We start from the raw sequence: 10,477 nt of genomic DNA, 5'->3' as shown, positions 1-10,477 counted from the left end.
AGACATACATGTGAGCTCAGTTGTGTGCAGTAAGACACAAGACAAGCACAGATTTTGATGGCAGGAAAAGAAATATTTTTTTATTATGGAGCTCAATTGAAGATCATAAATCCACAGTCTGATTGGTGCAAGGAAAAAAAATCATGCTCACTTCCAGGAAAGCTCAGTCCAATTCAGTGGTATTTCAGACTGGATTGCTTTTCCCCTTCATCTATCTTTTCCTCCTCTGGATGGCAACGTTACATCTGGGCCAGTGAGTTTGGTCTTGGTTTTGCTGTGCTGCTGTGCAGGGCTTGTTCCTCAAAAAGGAAAAGTGGTTCTGTGAGCCAAGTTAGAACTCCCACCTGGTCAGTGGGACCTTTTATCTTTACTCATTCTAAGTGCCCACACTCCTGGTTTTCTTGTCTCTATTGTTCAGCTCCTTTAGTAGGGCTTAGGGACTTCTCAGCTGTTCTTTGTCCTTATGACTGCATAGTGGACTGGTTGGTCTGTAGCTTCTTTTGGTCTCTGGGAAAGCCATGTTCCCATGATGCCTGTAGTCTCTGGGAAAGCCATGTTCCCATGATGCCTGTGGTCTCTGGGAAAGCCATGTTCCCATGATGCCTGTGGTCTCTGGGAAAGCCATGTTCCCATGATGCCTGTGGTCTCTGGGAAAGCCATGTTCCCATGATGCCTGTGGTCTCTGGGAAAGCCATGTTCCCATGATGCCTGTGGTCTCTGGGAAAGCCATGTTCCCATGATGCCTGTGGTCTCTGGGAAAGCCATGTTCCCATGATGCCTGTGGTCTCTGGGAAAGCCATGTTCCCATGATGCCTGTGGTCTCTGGGAAAGCCATGTTCCCATGATGCCTGTGGTCTCTGGGAAAGCCATGTTCCCATGATGCCTGTGGTCTCTGGGAAAGCCATGTTCCCATGATGCCTGTGGTCTCTGGGAAAGCCATGTTCCCATGATGCCTGTGGTCTCTGGGAAAGTAATGTTCCCATGATGCCTGTGGTCTCTGGGAAAGCCATGTTCCCATGATGCCTATGTATCTTTTGAGCTGCAGAGCTCTCATGTCGCTTGGAGGGACAGTGGGGAATGAGAAAACTGTGGACCACTGGTAATTTTGAGGAGACAGACAGGATTGGAGCCCGTTGGCTCTGGAATTTTTAAACTGTCTAGATATCATTGTTAATCTCCTCTCCTTGGTAGTTCAGGCTCAGAACCATGGTGGCAGGCCAGAGGTCACGGAGACGCATGAGTAACCGACTTTCTTCCTCACCAGCAATTTACTGCTCCCCTATTCCAAGGTAGATGATTATGGGGAGATGTGGAGGGAAGGGAGATGTGTGGGGACAGAGGTGACACAAGCTTGTTTCTGCCATCTGAGAGCTTACACAGTTTTCTGCTCCGTGTTTCCTATTTAAGCTCAATAGTCAAGGTACTTGTAGGATATGTTTGCTTTCCCCCCAAAGCAGCGAATAGCTTGTGTCTAGTTGTCTGGCATACTAAGGCATGCCCCTGAATATTTGCAGACACTTGATGAAGAAAAGCTTTGCAGGAGGGAAGTACATCAACTAAACCATCATATCTTTGCTGCCTGCAGGTGGAGGCTGGAATCCTTGCCTACTCTGGGATGGTGGGTGGCTCTCTAGATCATGTCCTGGTGGCATACATTCCCAGTGGTGTACAGAAATGTTTTGGCAAACTGTTAATCCATGCATCCACAAGAGAAACATCTACATTCTCCACATAACCCCATTTAGTGGTCCAGCTTTGGGAAAGAGGAAACCTAAAAGTAGAACCCAATGAAGAACGAGGAAGTAAAATCCCCATGGCCGGTTTTGGATCCAGCCACAGGCCAGTGGTGTGAGCACAGGGGCTGGCTTCCTCCCTCAAGTGGCAGCTTTCTTCTTTTGAACTCAAGAAGTGACTCCTGAACCAACCCTGAGGGAGGAGGGACGAGCCCACAGCTAGGGAATGTGTCTATGTGTTCAACTTAGTAATGGTGATGACATTACTTTCCAAAACTAACTTCCTTTGCTCAAGCCAACCTAGAGATAAGAAAATATGGTCTGTTTTCATCCAGTGTAGGGTTGATCAGAACCGCAGGGTCTGAGTTAACATGCCTGTATTTTGGTTTTGGCTCTATCCCTAACTTGCTGAGTGATCTTTGCAGGATCATTTTCCTCTTTAGCTTGTAGATTTTTCATTTGTTAAACAAGAGAGCCTTTGACCAATTGGTGCACAAGGGCTTTCCAATTCTAGGTCTCTGTGTGGCAGCTGAGTACTGTCTAAGTTTGTTGTGGGGGGAATCTAACAGCAACCACAATCTTAGTACCAATAAGCAACAGAAATATATTCCTCTTCAGTTTGAATAGAAATCTAGAATCAAGGTGTTGGCAGGACCACCCTCCTTACAAAGTCTCTAGAGGAGTATTTGATGCTGCTTAATGCCTAGCTTCTACTAGTATTCAATGACATCCTTTGATGAGCAGATGAACCTTCCGGGCTTTGCCTCGACAGTCACTTTGTCCTCAGTGCATGTCTCCAGCATCTGCCGCTCTTACAATGACATTTGTGATATCATTTAATGGCCAGTCACATGATCTGGGGTGATTTCTTTGTCTGATCATCCTGAATTTAATCCTAAATGAGGCCACATCAACAGGTTTCTGGAATCAGAATGTAGATAAGCATGGAGAATAGATCTATTATAGTCATCTACTCTGACTGTGACCCCTTAAGAGATCCAGGAAACTGGAAATCTGCAGAAGTGTGTATTGTTTCCTTAGGGCAAATAGACATTGCTCACACGTGCAACACTGCCCTATACAAGCCAGGAGATTACAAGCCTGCAGAGGCAGTACAGGCTTTGAGAAGGGACAGGCTCTGCACACAGACTGTCCTGGATTCACACATTTAGGTCTCTCCATCTGCCAGCCACAATGCCTTGGACAAGTGGCCCTGATCATCCTCAATTTATAATGGTGTAAAAAATTAATACATGTAAGGGATTGAACTTAGTTCATAATGTTTACCATTTAGTGGCAAACATGGGGGCAGATCAGGGACTCAAAACTAAGAGTAATTCTGCACTGAACAATGCAGATCCATGGGCACAGAGATGAAATGATGTCCAAGCATAAAGGAAGTTGTAGAGACAGGCCTATAACCAAGACCTTCTTGCACTGGGTACCTGCCACCCAACCCCACCTACTGGCTCACCAGAGCCTTCACATTAAGAATGACCATTTTGAGTTACATTTCCATGGGCAGCAAGGGTTTCCTATTTACCCATTTGTTTGATCTAGTGGACTATAGAAGGTCAAGCACACATATTCAAACCCAGGGATTCATTAGCTCCATGCGCTAAGACTATGGATTGATCCAATCCCTGATAGAGAAGGATCTCCCTTAATTACACACCCCTTCCTCACTTTGCATGGCCCATCTGTTATTAGCATGCAGTTTTGACCTTGTTTATTTTTCTTTGCCAGTTAAAGAAGTGAAAGGCAAGGGAAATGTCTCAGACTCAGCAGTCTACCAGTGCAGAAGGATATTTATTGGGGACACACACAGCACAAGACACACAGAGAGGGGCCCTACAAAGCTAATGCTTGATAGCCTAAAGTCCAATTTCTTTCTGAGGGTTCCGGGATTTAAGAGGCTTTGGGGGAAGAGTCTTTCTTCCCTAATTTAGGGTTGATCAGTTTGAACAAAGACAGGGAGGCTGAGAAACCCACAGTTTGGGGGTAAATATGTCCTGATCTAGTCTTTAACTTGTTGAACCCAAACAAAGGCAGGGGGTCCTGCTGGTAGTGTGGGGGAGAAGCCCACCAGGCCTTTAGGAATCAGGAGTGTGAGGAAGAAGCTGCACGTTTGTCATCTTTATTACCTACTGGTGAGCCATCTTTTTATGTGTCTGCCTAACAGGAATCTGTTGACTCTCTAGATCGTCACATCTGGCAGGAGATGGCTCCTGGGACTATTACTTTTCAAGGTGAATGAAATAAAACTGAACAGATGAAGGGCTGTTTGCCCTCAGCTTCGCTCCCATCCGTAGGTCTTTAGCTAAGTCAATATTTAACTCTTGTCTCAGAGTCAATGTTTAATCCCAGGACAGCTAATTGTATAATCCAGCATCCCCTATCAAGCAAACAGTATAGTTAGTTTGATATTAATCACAATGAATCTGCCAAGGCTAAATTGCATCTTTTCCACCTTTGAAAAGTCTACCAGTTCTTTAGAGTTACTCACTCCAACAGTAGCCCATCAGCAGATAATGATACAGTTCCCTGACCTCATGACCTCATGACCTCTGACAATGTTCCTTTTCCTTGCTCCAGTTCTGCCTAGTGCTGCTGGGAAGGAGCATGGGATGAGGCCCGATTGCTGTTTGCTAGCTAGCAACCGAGGATGTGCGCTCCTCTGTTTTGAATCACAGTAGCAGAGATGGAACTGAAGAAGTCTATTTGGCTGACACTGGGCAAGTTTGCTAAAACTTGCTGAGCCTGGATTGTAATGCCTCATCCCCTGCAAGCAAATAGAAGGGAGACTGATCATAAGCGACTCCATTTGTCTGAGTACAGGGGCTGTAGAAAGTGAGGACAAGTGGTCCACAGTATGGTTGAGAAGGTGTTTATTGTAGCCATGAGGGAGAGAACAGCAAGAGGAGAGAAAGAAGTCAGAGCAGAGGAGAGAAAGCAGTGGAGCAACATGGCCAGTACCCTGAATGAGGCCATAAGGAGGGGTTGGGAGTAAGAAGGGACAGAAGAGAAGAGAGGGCAAAGAGGAGAGAGGGCCAAGAGAGAGGGGACCAAGAGCCAAGAGAGGGCCAAGAGAGAGGGAACCAAGAGTCAAGAGAGGGCCAAGAGAACACACAGCCCAAATGGCAGGCTTATATAGAAATGAGAACTGGGGGAGGGAAGCCCATGATCTGGAGTTTAGGGTAGAGGCAGGGTGAGAAGAACCAGGACATCATGGACACTGACAGGCATGTGCAATGCTGAGAGATCCCAGAGTCTGACATGAGCTTTGGTATGCTAACAGACACACCACAGTTAGCCATTTGTCCCCCAGGTTCTCTTAGGCCTGACAGGTAATGCTTCATTGGCTCTGTGAGGATTTGCCTAAAGTTCTCATGGCATGGCGTCTGCCATCTGGCAGTATTGTGCCAAGGAAGGAGAAAAGAGGCTGGCAGGCAGAGCGGTAGACCGTAGGGGAGTTTCAAAAGGGAAGACGGCTGTTGGCTGATTACCGACTCCAATATTTACTTACAAGAGTCACTTATGGGTCAAACACATATTCCCGTTTTAGGGTTTTCCTTCTAATCCAATGAACATCCCAAGTCACCTCTTCCATGGCCACTTTCCTGCTGTGACACACTTCAGTCCTTCACTGTTTGCACAGCACTGACTGCTGACCATCAATCAGAGAGTGTCCAAGCATAACTTCTGTTAATTGTGGAATAACTGTGGAACCCCTTATGATTTTGGCTGAGGGAGAAGGGAAGGAAGAGGCTGTGGCAGCCCCACCCCCAGGCCGACTGTTGTGGGTACATAGAGCAAAGCTCAATGCGAAATGTAGAAATGGAAAGTTGGCTGTGACCCAGAGAGATCTCAGTTCCCCTCTGCGGATCTCCCCAGGCTCTAAGAAGCTTTTGAGTCTATTCCAGGTGCAGGGACAGATGAACAAGTCTTTTCTGAGATTAGCAAACCACGCTTCTCCCCTCCTCACCCCCCCCCCCCCGCTACACTATGAAGAAGGAGGAAGAAATTTTGAGTAGACATCCAAAGTCAACAAGTAAGTGCCAGGTGACAGGGCCCTGCCCCTCTCACAAGCTACCAGGGTCTCCCTGAACATTTGCCATTTCCTTGTTCCTGGTTTGGGACAGACCTGTAGCTCAAGGTGTGCCAGGCAGGCGGGCGCTGGACAAACAGCTCCTGTAATACCCTGCAGCTTGGGTCCATCAGAGCCTTATGTCCCCAAGTCTTTCCTTCTGGTGTTCTGGAGTAGAATAGTGTCAGTAATTGGTAGCTGTCTTTGCTACACTGTGGTGGTTGAGAATTAGTTGCCTCTTCTAAACAATCTGCCTTTCTGTGTCATGCTCTAAAGAAGCAGATTTTCTAACCATTACCTGATTTTTTGTTTTTTTTTTAATTTAAATTTAATTAAAATTAATTAATTAAGAAAGTAATCTTTTGAGGTAGAGTCTCACTCTGTAGTCCAGAATCAGTCTACAAATTGACTTTGAACTTGTACCAGCCCTGTGGCCTGGGGCTATAGGTCACCCCATCAGCTAGCTGCCTTTGCCTGAACTTTTAGCCAAAATAAATGGCCTCATCTTCTCAAGAGTGCCTGGGCAACTTGTTCAGTCCCTTTAGACCTAGTACCTTGACTCTTCCTCTTCTAGAAAATGCTCTGAATTCAGTGGCAGGAATTTGCAACTCAGAAAAAAGTGATCCCAATTGAGAGTTCATGTCTAGCTTCAGAACTTTAATTCCCACAAGCCTCTGGGGTTGGGGGTGAGTTCTCCTGGGGCTGGTACCTTCCTGCAGGAGGCGGGGGGGGGGGTTGTCAGCTAGCTGCCCAGGGTGGGCCACTTAGTTTGCCTATCTTCCTGCTGACAATGAGGGGAGCAGATGGCCAGTGTCTGAAGCCAAACTATGGCACTTAAAGAATGGAGTTTGGTGGTCCTAGTGGCCTCGTACAGGGTCATATACAGGGTCAGAAACTCCTCATCTCTTTGGCTCCTGTGTTCTAGTGTGTGTTTCAGTGGAGGAAGTTTCAATACAGGCAGCTAGTAAAGGGATTCAGTATTTCCTCGACCATCCTATGCGAGGTGAAGAAGTAACCTCTCAAGTGTTGGTAGTGATGCAGTCTGGGGAGTCTGGAATCGATACTGTCTACGGGTCCCGAGCGGGTCCATTCTCTACCAGTTAAAGAATTAGATGGCAGGAAAATCTAGAGCGTAAGGGGTAGCAGCAGAGAAACTTCAAGTATGGCAGACAGAACCAACAGTTGGGAAAAGGAGTGTTTATTGACAGTGATACAGAGACAGTCCCTCTGGAGACTCTGAAAGCTAAAAAAAAAAAAAAAAACCCGCATCTTCTCGCTTGGGGCCCTTAATGCCTCTGAAGTGTTTCCTCCTCTCAAGCTAGGGTAGTTGACAGGCCCAGAAATGTTGTGTGACATATTCTGAGCAGGCCTTGAACTGTGGGCCTGTTGCTGAGAGACAAAAGCCCGCAGAGCCTTTGTTTTAAGTGGCCAGGCTTATGTCTCAAGTCAGGAGGGTGAGAAAGAAGCTGGGTATCTTGGAAATTCCACCACTGTCATGACCCAGCCATGGCCCTCTCCCCATCTGCCAGCCAGAGAGTTCCTTTAAGTCTGTGTCCCTCAGGAGGGTACACTGAAAAGCATTTATACTGAGTGACCGGAAAGAGATGCATGGGCACTGTTACGGGTCCTTGACATTTGTGCTCCATTTATCCAAATGTCAGCAGGTAGCTCAGGGCTAGTGTCTGACCTTTCAGATCTCAGTCTGGCTGTTTGAATTCCCGCCACCCCGTGTCCTACTCAGCTCAGACTAGAATAAACTAGTTAGTATTTAAAGAGAACAGATGTCTGGAAATGATTGTATAACTTCCCACACGGGAGTCTCGAGGAGAGAAACACGCAACCGCATGCAACTCTAAGCAGGCAAACACTTGACCGGAAGACAAGGTTATTGTCAGATTCAAAGGAAACTCCACTTTCCCAAACCCCAAAAGGCAGTACCCAAAATGATTATCTTGGCTCAGCTCCACTGCCCTACAGGATTACTGCTAGATACTGTCAGCATTCCTCAGGAACCCATGAAAGACTTCCTGTCCACCTGAAAGAGGCGCACACCTTACCTATCTCCCTTTCCACTGGAGCATAAAATACCTGGCTCCCTTTTGACATACAATGATGCATAGCCCATGCTTGCTCTGGGTTCCTTTAGCCCCTTGTCACACATATTTGTTATGCATTTCAGAGTGAATGCTGGCCTTCTGTCTCTTCTCACCTCCTCCACTGAGCTAGCTCCCTTCTTCCCCATACTTTGGTGTCCTATATTCGAGGGCAAGGTTTTGCCTACCCCAAGCCCAAGCGTGCTAGCCTAGGTATTTTCTCCTGCTCTTCTTTGCTATTCATGTTTCCCTAGTCCTAGCTATATCTACTCTACTTTGTCTCTCTGCTCTGGACTTTCCCAGGTGCCTCTGGCTGGCTCTTCTCTCTCTCTCTCTCTCTCTCTCTCTCTCTCTCTCTCTCATCATGAAGTGGTCATTTCAGGGGTTTCTTTACTATGCCCTCAATTACAAGTATCAATACATACAAACAAGGTGGCAGACAAAGTAGAGGTGATCAAGGATGGAGACTGCCAGTGGACTACATGTTCCAGCTTGCTTTTCTCAGCCCTAAGATAGGAATGGGCATGATTACCTTCAGAAATATTGCATCTAATGCATATAGAAGGAGCAGTGTAGAAACATGTGAATGAGAAGTTAGCTGCGTTACTAAGTAGAAAGAGGAGTGTAGAGCCCAACTGCTCCATTTTGTAAAAATCAGTGGCATCTGTGAACCCTGGAAGAAAAATGACCCTTGAGGGTGCCTCTGATTCTAGCTTGGTAAGGAGGGGCTCCCTGCCTCTTGCTTCAGTGACAAGAGCATGGTGCTGGTGGAGTTGGTCCCCTCTGTATGGTTTGTCTCTGGCCCTTTAAAGCTTAGCCTGCCCCATTCATGTGTAGTTCCTTTGGGCCATAAAGGAGAGCTATGAACAGCAGTGCCCTACTTCCTTCTTCTGGCACCTACTCAGGTCTTACTTATCCCTGCCTCCCTCCAAACAGCAGGGCCAGAGACTGACTTCCTGCAGCTCCTCCTGGTGGATCTGAGGTTCCTTTAAAGCCCCTCCCCTCCTGAAAACCCCCCTTACTCCACTGTCTCACTGCTGAGGCCCATCCCCTCCTATTCTCCTCTTCTACTGAGACGGGCAGCAAGACAGAACACCATAACTGCTCAATTTGTGACAAAGAATATTAGAACAGTTCCTGAGGAGGCAGGTCTGATCTTCCAGGATGTTTGTGTTTGTGTGTGTGTGTGTGTGTGTGTGTGTGTGTACACACAAATGTGTATACAGTCTTGTGGCTTAATGCAGGCATTGCAAATTATGGTTGAAGGCCTAATGCAGCTTCCTATTTCTGTTCTGCTTGAGTGTAGACTAGCCAGTGGTCTACCCTCTCTAGCTACAGAGGTGGAGCTGACTGGTTGCCTCAGAGGCTCCTGAGTTGTCAGACCTAAGATGTTTGCTGTGTGGCTCTTGGAGTAAAAGTTGACTGCATCTTGTTTTAATGTGTTGGCTTTCCTAATGGATGAGCTAAAGAGATCCAGGTCAGTGACATTGCTTTGCCAAGCACAATAGCCCAGTGTACATCATGTCTCCCCTCTCAGTTACTCACCATTTTTCCCTTGGATGGCTAATGCTCTGAGAAGCTCTGCAGGGAAGAATCTGTTGATTAATCTAGAATGTCTCAAACTTCGTAGAGCTACAACTTAATTTCCTCTCACTACCTCCTAACATTCCTCAAATATCCTGTGGATATTCCCAGCGAAGACTGATTGGTTACACACACCAAACAGCCTGAACCTTTGACCCACCTAGACATCAATAAACGGTGGGGTCTTGGCTGAATTACATACCTGTCCAGAACTGTTGGTTCACTGATAGAATGGGGCGATAGTGGCTTTTACACCTCTCTCGCTGGTTTCTCAAGCTGACATTGTGGGCAGAACATAGTCTGGAGCAACGGTTGTGGCATGACACACTTTTGACAAGCCTTTCTTTGTTTATACGGTAGTAGTGAAGTGGAAAGACACTAGGCCAAGGTCATGTGTGTGCTCTCTATCTCTCTGTCTCTGTCTGTCTGTCTGTCTCTATCTCTGTCTCTGTCTGTCTCTGTCTCTCTCTGTCTCTCTCTGTGTCTGTCTCTCTCTGTCTCTCTGTCTGTCTCTATCTCTGTCTCTCTGTCTCTGTCTGTCTTTATCTCTCTGTCTCTGTCTGTCTGTCTCTATCTCTGTCTCTCTGTGTCTGTCTGTCTATCTTTCTCACTCTGTGTGTGTTTGCCTCTCTTTGTGTCTGTCTGTCTCTCTCTGTGTGTGTCTGTCTGATTCTATCTCTGTCTCTCTGTGTCTTTCTGTCTGTCTCTATCTCTGTCTCTGTCTGTCTCTCTCTGTGTCTGTCTGTCTCTCTCTCTCTCTCTCTGTGTCTGTCTGTCTGTCTGTCTGTCTGTCTCTGTCTGTCTCTCTCTCATTTCACTAGCTTTGTTGCTTCCACCAAGTGACTGCTTCCACTGGGCCTCATATTGGGGTGACCCCCAACCATAACTTTTTTTCCCACTTCATAACTATAATTTTGATATGGTTATGAATAATAATGGAAATATCTGATATGCAGGAGATTTGATGTGTGACCCTTGGG

The sequence above is a fragment of the Micromys minutus genome (assembly GCF_963924665.1).
Source record: "Micromys minutus genome assembly, chromosome: 6".
Taxonomy (NCBI): Eukaryota; Metazoa; Chordata; class Mammalia; order Rodentia; family Muridae; genus Micromys; species Micromys minutus.
The sequence above is the reverse complement of the archived record's forward strand: the minus strand, read 5'-3'. Positions refer to the sequence as shown.